Raw genomic sequence first — 13,140 nt, 5'->3', positions numbered from 1 at the left:
CCAAGGGATACAGGAGTACTGATGCATAGGGGCACTTGTACCCCAATGTTTATAGCAGCACTCTCAACAATAGCCAAATTATGGAAAGAGCCTAAATGTCCATCAACTGATGAATGGATAAAGAAATTACGGTTTATATACACAATGGAATACTACATGGCAATGAGAAAGAATGAAATATGGCCCTTTGTAGCAACGTGGATGGAACTGGAGAGTGTGATGCTAAGTGAAATAAGCCATACAGAGAAAGACAGATACCATATGGTTTCACTCTTATGTGGATCCTGAGAAACTTAACAGTAACCCGTGGGGGAGGGGAAGGAAAAAAAAAAAAAAAAGAGGTTAGAGTGGGAGAGAGCCAAAGCATAGGAGACTGTTAAAAACTGAGAACAAACTGAGGGTTGATGGGGGGGTGGGAGGGAGGGGAGGGTGGGTGATGGGTATTGAGGAGGGCACCTTTTGGGATGAGCACTGGGTGTTGTATGGAAACCAATTTGACAATAAATTTCATATATTGAAAAAATAAATAAATAAAATAAATAAATTCCCTTGTCACTGCTTTCACTGTTTCTTTGTTTGTTGGTTGGTTGGTTGGTTTTTGGGGTTTTTTTTTAAGTCATTTTCTTAGTGGTTGCCCCAGAGAGTACAACTCACATTTCAATGTATGATAACCCGGCTCAGATTAATACCAACCTAATTTCAATAGCATACCAAATCTTTACACCTGTGTAACCCTTGCCCCTCTTCCCTCGTTTGTGCCATTATTATCATGCAAATTAGATCTTTATACTTTGCACGCCCATAAATACAGATTTATAAGTATGGCTTTATGCAGTTGTCTCTTAAATCAGGTAGGAGAGGAAAAAGGACTTACAAACAAAAGTGTATTTGCATTATCTTTTATATTTACCTTGGTGGTTGACTTTCCAGGGCTTTTTTTCTTCGTGTGGACTGAGTTACTATCTACTGTTCTTTTATTCCAGCCTGATGGACTCCCTCTCATATTTTATAGGGAACATCTGCTAGTAACAAATTCTCTCTGTTTTTGTTTATCTGGAAATGTCTTGATTTCTTTTTCATTTTTGTGACAGATAGTTTTACTGGATATAGAATTCTTGGCTGACAGTGTTTTGCTCTCAGCACTTCAAATATGTCATCTACTTAATTTTTCCCACCACCACCTCCCCCCCCCCCGAATGATAATTATGTGACAGCTCTTTATCTCAAGTAACTCTTGTAGTTATGAGTTACTTCTTTCTTGGTGCTTTGAAGATTCTGTCTTGTATTTTGCTTTTAACTGTATTAATATACTATGTCCAGGTGTGGCTTTCTGAGCGTATACTAATTGGACTTCATTGAGCTTCTTGGATATTAATGTTTTGCATCCAAATTAGGGAATTTTCAGTCATTATTCCCTCAAATATTCTCTTCCCTCTCCCCCCCCCCCCACCCTGTCCTTCTGAGACTTCTAGTATGCTTTCAATGGTCCATTTGGTGGTTTTCATCAAGTCTCTTAGGCTCTGTCCATTTTCTTCATTCTTTTTTCCTTCTGCTCTTCAGACTGGATAATATCAATTGACCTATCTTCGTGTTCAGTAATTCTTCCTTCTGTTCCCTCAAATCTCCCGCAGAAACCTTCTAGTGAGTATTTTATTTTAGCAATTGTACTTTTCAATTCCAGAGTTTTTATTTGGTTCTTTCTTATCATTTCTATCTCTTTGTTAATAATGTCTATTTGGTGAGACATTATTCTCACAGTTTCCTTTAGCTCTTTGTGTCTATTTAAAAGAGTTGACCTAAAGTGTTTGTCTAATAAGTCCAATGTATGGGCTTCCTTGGCGATAGTTTCTATCGATTGCTTTTTTTCCTTTCTATAGGCCATATTTCATTTTTTTACTTGTCTTACAGTTTTGGGTTGAAATTATATGTAATATAATGCTTGTATTATATTTAAATATAATGCTCAGAACATCAATTTCTCCCCCATTCCCAGAATTTTCATTGTTGCTGTTCATTGCTATTGTTGTTTTTTAGTGACTTTCCCGAACTAATTCTATAGTTTTTGTTGTGTGTGGCCTCTCATGTCCTTGCTAGTTAGCTCTGTAGTCAGCTAATGATTAGAAAGAGATTTCTTTAAGTGCCTAGCACCCACAAGTCTTCCAGTTCTTTGCCAGGAGCTCTGTGTGCCTCAGTCAGACAGTTTACACCTTTGCCTTATCCTTCACTTCCCACTTGCACAGAGCCACAAAGTCAGTCAAAGATGAGACTTTATGGTCCTATCAAGTCTTTCCTGGGAATGTGCAGGTCTCTGGGCAGTCCTACAACCTTTCGCCTGCATGTGGCCTTTTGTAGTCCCAGGAATACCCTGGAGCTTTTCAAATTTCCATATGGACATTCCACTCTTTAGATTTACCTTTTAAGCTCTTTGGTTAACCTTTTATTAGTCCCAACTGTTTTCCAGTGCCTCAGGTAGCTGAGATGTTCAACAATTGCCTCTCATTGTTTTTGACAAACACCCCTGGGGAGAAGGCTGTTCACACTTGGAAAGCTCCTTGGCAGGTCAAATAAAGACAGCCTTGAGAATGGCATCTTCCAGGGAACAAGCAGATGGGTCAAATAATGACAGTACTCTGGAAACAGGACTTTGAAGGAGCTCCAACCCCATTCTGCCCCCTTTAGTGGCTGCCAGGCTGCTGGTTTTTACCATAATCACAGGCTATCTGTTTTCAAGACAACTATGGAGCCAGGGCAGGGTACCCGGGGAAAGGTGGTAGGAATAGTGTAAGTCAAAACATCATAAAACTCACTGTTCTTACGGAGATTCAGCTATTTTTCTTGAACACTCTTTGGGTTGCCGCAAACCTTTGGTTCATTTCCAGAGTTCTGAAAAAGTTGATTCTTACTATTTTTGCCAATGTTTCCATTGCTTTTATGGCAGAAAGAATTTTCAGAGGTCCTTACTGCACCATTTTCACTGATGTCTCCCTATTTTATTTAATTGTAATTAATTTAGGTTTAAATAGCCACACAGGATTAGTGGCTACTGTATTGGATGGCACAAGTCTATAAAATACAATGCGAAATCAGTCAATTGGAAGTCAGCTCAACTCTTATATCGGTATATACAAATACAATAAACTTAAAGTCAGAAAAACAAAATGAATAACTTGCTTTAAATGAAAAAAATTTATAACGTATAGGAAACCTTTTAAAACTTTTCAGAAATATAATAAGAAATACAGATATCTTTCCATATATATTTATGATGTCAAATGGGACCACCAAAAGAAGCCAGTCCTAGGGGCGCCTGGGTGGCGCAGTCGGTTGGGCGTCCGACTTCAGCCAGGTCACGATCTCGCACTCCGTGAGTTCGAGCCCCGCGTCAGGCTCTGGGCTGATGGCTCAGAGCCTGGAGCCTGTTTCCGATTCTGTCTCCCTCTCTCTCTGCCCCTCCCCCATTCATGCTCTGTCTCTCTCTGTCCCAAAAATAAATAAATGTTGCAAAAGAAGCCAGTCCTAAGGGCTCCCATGTCCTCATCAATAGCACTGGTGTCAATTGATCTATAGATATTATTTTTTAAATAGACACTAGACTATTTTCCATATTTAATTATTTAGCCAACATGCAGCTTTCTAAGCTAAATGTAGTATAAATACAACAACAATATCAATAATTGCAGTTATTGAGGAACTACGTTGTGGTTTTGTTTGTTTTTTTTTTTTTTTTTTTTTAGTTTTTATTTTAGAGAGAGAGAGTGAGCAGAGGAGAAGGGAAGAGGGAGAAAGAGAGAGACAGAGAGAGAGAGAGAGAGAATCTTAAGCAGGCTCCACACTCAGGGCAGAGCCCAATGTAGGGCTTAATCCCATGATGCCAGGATCATGACCTGAGCCAAAATCAAGAGTCTGATGCTCAACTGACTGAGCCACCCACATGCCCCTACTTTGTGTTTTTCAAGCTCTGTTCTTTGATCTTCCCAAGGTCCCAATGAGGTCAACGGTCATATCTCCACTTTGCCCAGAGAAGACTTAAAGGAGTGCAGCAGCTGGCATAAGACCACATGACAGTGTATAGAGTCGGGCCAACATCCAAGGCATGCCTAGGCCCATCCTCTTAACTTAGAAAGAGATATGCCCATATTTTGAATCATTTCTGCTTCTCCCGGCGTGTTTCATTTTAAAGCCACTTTGCTTACTTTGAGCGTATCTCTGCCTTGCCCTCTGAGACCATACCCAAAGGGCACGGAGCCTGTCGGCCAGAGAGCAGCAAATGTGTCTCTCCAAACACATGGACCTTTGTTTCATGAAAACATTGGCAGAATGGAACATAGCAGAACTATTTACACATCTTGTATTTTCCTCGCCTGGAAAACACGATTCCCCTGCTCTGATAACTCTATAAGTAGGTTAGGTGGGAACGCTGCAGTTTGGGCACCAAAAGCCCCATGTCCCATGAAGCCTTGTTCCCAGGCTGACATGACAGTTGGTCGCCCTATCTGCAGGTAACGTGAGGAAATAGCAGAAAACACCCTGAATTCAGCTGGGAATAAAGAAGTATCAGTCTTCACTAGGCTTTCAGTTACAGACTGTCACACTTTGACCTCCCGTTTTGCTGAAGAAAAATCCTCTTTTGCTAACCCTCTTTTATCTGACAGGGCTTGGGGCAAGAACTTCAGGGTCTTGTCTCAGGAGCTGGAACGATAGCCACGACCAGCCCCTGGAAAGGAGAGCTCTTCCATTTCTCCACAAGCGAACAACACGTGCATGAAGCCCTCAGTGCGGACAGCATGGGCATTCCTTCTGCGTGACTTGGGATCCCACCCCAGGTGTAGACAGACATCTGTTTCACACTGGGAGTGTCACCACTTAGTGTGGTAATTGACCAGCTAAACGCTGCCTTGCGCTTGGATGTCTATATGGTTGATCGTCGGGGAGGCTTCCTCGATTTTGTGTACGGAAAGCTAAGTGTCAGCACTTTAAAAAAAAAAAAAAAAACAGATTAAAGTGTCAGAGCCACCAGCCATCTAAATGTTTGGCACTGTGCTGACAAAATCTGTAGATGTTTTCACTGAGACCCCCAATGCCATTCTCTCCCTCTTCCTTTATCTGGTTAATTAATTCATGTCTCCTTTAGATTCTGGCTGAAGCTTTGCTTCTGAGAAGATTTCCTGGGCCTGCCATCACTCACCCCACACACTCACATGGCAACAGGCCCTCCCCTTTTACAGCATTTTCACATCACGTCGCAATTACTAAGTTTGTGGGGGACAAGGCCATGTCTGCCCTGTTCATAGGTCTGCCCAGCATTCGGCACAGTCCTGGCACATCACGAATGCACATAAAATAGCTCTGGAATGAATGGTGGGTGCCCTTGACCTGAAACCTACAAGTACCCGTTGTGTTAAGCTTTTCAAGAAACCAAATATCATCTTTAGTCTTACTGGGATATTGGTCTCTGTGCTTCTGGGGGAAGAAATGGGAAAGTAAATAATTAGCATGATCCAAGTTGACTGTCACAAGAACACTGTTAAGTAGGCAGGCCACATATTATCATCTCCGTTTTATAGATGAAAGAATTGAGCACCAAAATGGGAAGAAAGTGGAGGCAAGGACCGCTTCCACCTGCCTTCAGGAGTCGGGTGTCAGGAAGCCAAGCAAAATGGAGAGCAGCTGAATTAAATGGATGCTGGTGCCTCGTTTTTTTCTAGTTCAATAAATTGAAAATAGAGAGTTTTGGTTTCAAACTAATACATTGGGGCTTACGGTTAGAGATTTTTGTTCTCCTAATTGGTTGGATTTTTTTAATATTTATTTTTGAGAGAGAGAGGGCACAAGTGTGTATGGGAGAGGGGCAGAGAGAGAGATAATCTCAAGCAGGCTCCGAGTTGTCAGCACAAAGCCCAACGTGGGGCTCGAACCCATGAACCATGAGATCATGACCTGAGCCAAAGTCAGACGCTCAACCAACTGAGCCACCCAGGCGCCCCGGGTTCTTTTGAATAACATTGGTTCCACTCCTGGTTGAGTAAATGATGAATATTGGATTTCAGCGAAGTGTTCAGTTAATTAGCGCAGCTCACTCCGGATATCAGTTCACAACTCTCTCCATTTCTAGCCCCGGAGAGACGCGGCATTTCCCTGCCCAGCTTGCCACGCCACGCCACACAGGCTGGAGCACCCCAGAGTGTCAGCACGCACATACACCCTTCTGGCCAGCGGGCAACACAGAGATCTTTGCGTAAACCCAGCGGAGGCTGCCACAGGCTCCCAGACTTCCCCGATGCCAGCTGGTGGCACATCGTGCCAAGCAGCACTTCCAGAAAGGTAAACTAAAGCTGGGTGAGTAGGAGTCAGAAGCTTGTCCTAAGGTATCCAGTATGTTAGACAATCCAGGAAAAAGTTGGCTTACTATTCCAGATTTCAACCTGCCAAACCAGCTCTGGCACAAGACCACCAGAGCTCCCTTTCCATCATCTTTTAAGAGGCCCGACAAGGACATTAGTAATGATATGCTGACATAGAGAAACACCATTTTTGTAAAACCCTAGGGTTTTGTAAAACCCTCCCTTCTTCCCCAGGGAGCCTTCCCTGCCACGAAGGTGAAGCTCAGGGTCCTTTCTCCATGATTCCATGCCCCTGAGCACAAAGAGCAGGCACTTTGCTCTCGATTCTGTAAATTGCACGTTGCCATATTGGCCTCCCCAACCAGACTGAGCATCTCGGGAGAAACAGATTCGCCTTGGTTACCTTTCTATCCAAGCAGCTCCTAGCACAGAACCTTATGCATACCCTGCATTCAGTGACCTGTGTTTACATACTTCCTACATATACGTGTGCTGCTCTCGATAAACATTTATTGAACTCAACCCAAGATGGCTATTTCCAGGACAGAGGATGTGGTGTTTTTAGGGACCTAACAGTCAAACGATTTAAAATCGAATCTTCCCCCCATCACTTAATCGGGGAGTCTGTCTTTATACTTCTTTGGGTTTTTTTAAGTCGTTCTTCCTTTTTTTGTTGTTGTTTGTTTTTTGTTTTGTTTTGGTTTGGTGTTCTTAGTACTAATCATGTCATTGCCCTGCATCCAGGGGTCAGGCATTGTATGATGTGCGTTTGATGGACACATGTTGATTAATACAGCTACATTCGGAATTGACGTACCCCATCTGACGTCACTGGTACAGAGAAGCCAAATGACAGGGCCTCGAATACCCGTGGCTTACGTGGGACCTCCCTATTTTATTTCCACCTCCCAAGGAAAGAGTTCCAGCTGTAATGGAAGTGCATGAATTCAAAAGGCCACTGCCATGCATACTTATTCAGACCTGCGTACGGTTGTCCCAGGGAGCATCAGCTGGACGCGGGGGACGTGGGGAGCTGTGTGCCGTCCTCTACCTGGACATAGTTTTCCCTGCTCACAGCACTTCTAGGTAAAACCACTAGCCAAGATAGAGCTCCAATATTGGTCAGCTTCATTCTTATGCCACCATTACCCAGGTATATACCAGGCACTGTACCCAGGGCCATAGAGCTACAAACGTGAAATAATGTGGATCCTCCCCTACGTGCCTCCAGGGCAAGCTTGCATAAAGGAAATTGTTGAAATCACCGGAATGACAGGAGGATACATTTTTTTTAAAAGAGAGAGAGAGAGGGGCGCCTGGGTGGCTCAGTCGGTTAAATGTCTGACCTCGGCTCAGGTCACGGTCTCACGTTTTGTGAGTTCAAGCCCCGTGTCAGTTTCTGTTTTGTCAGCTCAGAGCCTGGCGCCTGCTTCGGATTCTGTGTCTCCCTCTCTCGCTGACCCTCCTCTAGTCACACTCTGTCTCTTTCTCTCTCAAAAATAAATAAACATTTTTTAAAATGTTACAAAAAAAGAGACAGAATCTGAAGCAGGCTCAGGCTCCGAGCTGTCAGCACAGAGCCTGAAGCGGAGCTCGAACTCACAAACCGTGAGATCATAATCTGAACCGAAGTCAGATGTTTAACTGACTAGCCACCCAGCCGCCTCTTTTTAATTGTATTTTTAAATTTTTTTTCAATATGAAATTTATTGTCACATTGGTTTCCATACAACACCCAGTGCTCATCCCAACAGGTGCCCTCCTCAATGCCCATCACCCACCATCCCCTGCCTCCCACCCCCCCATCAACCCTCAGTTTGTTCTCAGTTTTTAAGAGTCTCTTATGTTTTGGCTCCCTCCCTCTCTAACCTCTTTTTTTTTTTCCTTCCCCTCCCCCATGGTTTTCTGTTAAGTTTCTCAGGATCCACATAAGAGTGAAACCACATGGTATCTGTCTTTCTCTGTCTGACTTATTTCACTTAGCATAACACTCTCCAGTTCCATCCACGTTGCTACAAAAGGCCAGATTTCATTCTTTCTCATTGCCACGTAGTATTCCATTGTGTATATAAACCACAATTTCTGTATCCATTCGTCAGTTGATGGACACTTAGGCTCTTTCCATAATTTAGCTATTGTTGAAAGTGCTGTTGAAACATTGGGGTACAAGTGCCCCTATGCATCAGCACTCCTGTATCCCTTGGGTAAATTCCTAGCAGTGCTATTGCTGGGTCATAGGGTAGATCTATTTTTAATTTTTTGAGGAACCTCCACACTGTTTGCCAGAATGGCTGCGCCAGTTTGCATTCCCACCAACATTGCCAGAGGGTTCCCGTTTCTCCACATCCTCGCCAGCATCTCTAGTCTCCTGATTTGTTCATTTTGGCCACTCTGACTGGCGTGAGGTGATATCTGAGGGTGGTTTTGATTTGTATTTCCCTGATGAGGAGCGACGTTGAGCATCTTTTCATGTGCCTGTTGGCCATCCGGATGTCTTCTTTAGAGAAGTGTCTAATTCATGTTTTCTGCTGAGCCTGCTTCAGATTCTGTGTCTCCCTCTCTCTCTGCCCTTCTCCCACTCCCGCTCTCTCTCTGTCTCTCAAAAATAAACATTTTTTAAAAATTTAAAAAAATACAATTAAAAAGTACATTTTAGGGACACCTGGGAGTCTCGGTCGGTTGAGCATCCGACTCTTGATTTCGGCTCAGGTCATGATCCCAGGGTTGTGGAGTCCAGCCCTATGTTGGACTCTACTGAGCATGACGCCTGCTTGGGATTCTCTCTCTGTCTCTCCCTCTGACCCTTTCCTGCTTGAGCTCTTTCTCTCTCTCTTAAAACAAAAACAAAACAAGCACATTTTATCCCCCAAAGTGGTAAACGGGTGCAGCTCACAGACGCCCCCTCTGCTCGACCCCAGCCCCGCTCGTCTGTGAGCCGGCCAGCCAGCCGGAGCGGAGAGAAGCAGGGAGGCACACACATGCACACCTTCTCAAGAGTGACTGGCAGGGTGGGGGCTGTCCCCCCAGTGCCTCCAGCTCCACGGTGCCATCCGCCCCTCCAGGTGCCACCGGGGTAGTTCCGAGGCGTGACCGTCCTTGGCTCAGGTGTGGGAGCCTGTCCACCACGGGCTGTGTGGGACCCTGTGCACCAGACCTGGGGTCCGACACCTACTGTGGGAAAAAACCCTACTTTCTTATTTTCACGAGCCTCTAACTGTGATTTCGCACTTTCTTCCGTTATGAACATGGGCCCCATATTAGCTTCCTGCGGCTGCTGTAACTATGGACCCCAGGCGGGTGGCTGAAAACAACGGAAAGGTGTTGTCTCACAGCTCTGGAGGCTGGAAGTCTGAGACGAAGGTGTGGGCAGGGGATCGTTCCTTCAGGGGGCTGTGAGGGGGACTCTCCTCCGGGCCCTTCTCCTGGCTTCCCATGGTTCCTGGCCATCTTGGCCTTCCTTGGCCCGTAGATGCATCACGCCGTCTCTGCCTACACCCTCACATGGTGTTTTCCCTGTGCGTGTCTGTTTCCAAATACCCCCTTCTCTAAAATTAAAAAAAAATTTTTTTAATTAAAAATTTAAAAATTAAAAATTAAAAAAGGAGACAAAAAGGCAGACAAGGACAAGTACTGGAGAAAGACATGTGCACAAAGGGGAGAAGGAGGAAGAAACATCTGAGAAGGAACAACAAGAAAGATGGGAGAGGGGCGTCTGGGTGGCTCCGTCGGTTGAGTCTCCGACTTCAGCTCAGGTCATGATCTCATGCTTTGTGAGTTCGAGACCCACGTCAGGCTCACTGCTGTCGGCACGGAGCTTGCTTCGGATCCTCTCCCTCTCTCTCTCTGCCCCTCCTCCTCTTGTGTTCTCTCTCTCTCTCTCTCTCTCTCAAAAATAAAATAAACATTAAATTTTAAAAAAGGGAGAGAGAGACGGGAGGAAGAGAAGCCTAGGGTCTGGCTTCACTCATGATACAACAGGCTTCGTACAAGGCTCAAGAACACAAGGGAGATGAACCAGTGCCCGTCAAGGAGACTGCCAGTCTGTGTGAGAAAGAGCGACAGGCCAGTCTGGAAACAAGTGCCAGGACCAGCTCTGGATGTGGACTCACCGAGGGCTGACGTCTTACAGAGGACGACAAAACCACCCCAGCTTCGGGTGCTTACTCTGAGATTGTTCACCACAATTATGACTAGATTAGTTACTCAGTGAAATAGTTCACCCTACGGTGGCTGAGGCCCAGGTTATACTTGTCAAGTGTCCCATTGAGATGTTTGTCACCCATGATTCTAAAGGATGAATCCAAACAGACAAAATTCTCTGCACCCCTCAGATGTACATCCCACACTGTCCCTCTGTGCCCATCCATTCCATCTGGTTATGTCTAAATTGGCCAGCCCACCTTCCTCCCCCGGGGTGACTTGTCTCACTACCGAGACCACGGCAGGCCACGCTGCTTATTAAGGCCGGTCCATGTCCTAAAGAGCTTGCAATATGCTGTCCTGCCCCTGGTAGCTACTCACACCCCACACCTGAAATGCAGCTCTGATCCTTTCTACAACTGAGCTTTCTGCCTAGGTGTTGTAATCCAATTATTTACAATAGGCAAGGTACGGAAGGAGCCCAAGTGTCCGACGATAGATTAATGGATCAAGAAGATGCGAAATACATAAGATAGATCAACCAGGCAGACCTTGCCTCTAACCCCCATATTCCATATATAGGGAATAATAGAACACTACTCTGCCATAAAAAAGAATGAGATCTTGCCATTTGTGACAACGTGGTGGGACCTAGAGAGCATTATGTTAAGCGAAATAAGTCAGACGCAGAAAGACACATACCACGTGATTTCACTTATATGTGGAATCCAGAAAACAGAACAAATAAACAAAAGCAGAAATAGACCCGTAACTACAAAAAACAAACTGGTGATTATCAGAAGATGGGGCCGGGGGGGGGGGGGGGGGGGCGGGGGGATGGGCAAAATGGGTGAAGGGGAGTGGGAGATACAGGCTTCCAGTCATGGAGCGAATAAGTCATGGGAATAAAAGTCACAGCGTGGGGCATATAGTCAGTGGTATCGTCATAGCGTTGTGTGGTGACAGATGGGAGCCACACTTGTGAGCACAGCATAACATACAGAGATGTTCAGTCACTGTGCTGTACCCTCAAAACGAATGTAACATTATGTGTCAGCCATACAATAAAAAAAAAAAAAGGAACATATTCAATATAAAATAAAATCGGGGGGGGGGGGGCAGTAGGTAGTGAAAGAATGAACGAGACCAATGAACTGTGACAGAAGAGAAACAAGGACAAGAAAAGCTTTGAGGGACAGAAGGGAGAACATGCAGCCTTCATAAAACTTCACCAGATGGCTTTGAACCTTTCATTAGCGACCGCAGATGCTTCGTACCAAGCTTTTGCTCCTTTCTAAACAACAGTCAGGAGGTTTTCAGTGGGACCACCTATCCTGTTTAACCCCGTTCGGTGGAAACAATCAAAAGTTTCCCCTGGCGTCCCCAGCACATCAAAAGTGCTGCCTGGCGTCTTCCTTCTGGGTCTCAAGAGTTTAAAACACGACATGTGTACTCATTCTCATACAGGAATTTTTAGTAGCGTTTTCTCCACTTTACATCGTTTAAAATGTAAACACTGAAAGAAAAGCAAAGCTCATTTAAGACCAAATAGCGCTAGCAATGCCGAGAGGCCAGGAGGACCTTGGCGGGGGTTAGAGGCAAGGTCTGCCTGGATGATCTAAGGGTAAAACCATGTCGCACGTGCACTAAATCGAACCTCAGCAGGTCACTTGGCCCTGGGAGGCTCCAGCCAAGAAAACTGTGAATCATTCCAAAGCCCTTCGGTTTCTGGGGCACTCACTGAGCCGGATTCCTGAAGGCAAGCGAACAAAGAGCTGTTCTTTCCCATGTTTTTGTTGGACGCTCAAGTGTGTCTGTGAAAGGACGAGTATCTACTAGTAGATTAACATTAAGAAAAAGTCAGGATTAGGGAGAGGAAAAAAAATCCGGAAGGCTGTGTACCTGAGGTCTGCAGCAGTTCCTAAGCTCAGCCTAACAAACCCCTGGCCACCGAGCACTTCCTCCTGGCCACGCTGATGGTCACCGAGCACACGGATGGGGCAGCTTGGGGACAGCCACCAATGCCTCCACCGAGGCAACACGTTCCCCCGCTTGCCCCCGAGCGCTGACCCACCCTCCACCCCTGCCCCGGCCAGCATTGTTCCACCCAGTCAAGCCTGTTGAACAATTTCTCTTCTGAAACAGCCCCTTTGATGCAGCCTCGTTCTGTGTTCAGTGACATGAAAGAGATACTAATGCCGATTATCAAAGGCATGTGCTCCAAACCGCCGAGCGGCTAATGCCCGAGGGATGTAACTTTATCTCTTCCTCTGACTTCTACATCCTCCTGCAGTGCAGGGCTCTGTGGGTAAGTAGCACATCTTTTTCCCCCTAGTAATTTCACATCAGATATTAATCTGAGTTCGGGGCGGGGGCGGGGGGGCACGAATTAATACCTTAAGCTTGTAGGTCACACTCAGGCAAACACGCTTCACGGAGCCAAGCACCATGGGAGAAAGCTGATACCCTGGGGTCCCAAGGGAGCAGACTTGGCCGAGGACTCACATGGAGGGCTCTTTCTCCCCAGGCCCCCTCGTATGGAGAGTGTCACTGCGCGGTCCCACGGAAATTTGCGTCAATCACTTCCTCAGAATAAAAGATCTGGCCCCTTCCTGGACGGGGCTGACTATTTTCCATTCTGGACATTCAAGATATGAAA

The 13,140-nt window shown here is 45.5% G+C and overlaps 1 long non-coding RNA gene and 1 other non-coding gene across 2 annotated transcripts in view; one reads left to right on the top strand and one right to left on the bottom strand.

The window, feature by feature from the left end:
- LOC125914836 (uncharacterized) overlaps window positions 1-13,140 on the top strand; it is a 240,455-nt gene that overhangs the window by 192,572 nt on the left and 34,743 nt on the right. The gene's annotated exons all lie outside the window — the stretch shown is intronic.
- TRNAQ-UUG (transfer RNA glutamine (anticodon UUG)) lies at window positions 5,895-5,979 on the bottom strand. The gene has a single exon. It is a non-coding gene; the product is annotated as a tRNA-Gln (tRNA).

Source organism: Panthera uncia, assembly GCF_023721935.1.
Source record: "Panthera uncia isolate 11264 chromosome D3 unlocalized genomic scaffold, Puncia_PCG_1.0 HiC_scaffold_8, whole genome shotgun sequence".
Classification (NCBI taxonomy): Eukaryota; Metazoa; Chordata; class Mammalia; order Carnivora; family Felidae; genus Panthera; species Panthera uncia.
The sequence above is the reverse complement of the archived record's forward strand: the minus strand, read 5'-3'. Positions and strand labels throughout refer to the sequence as shown.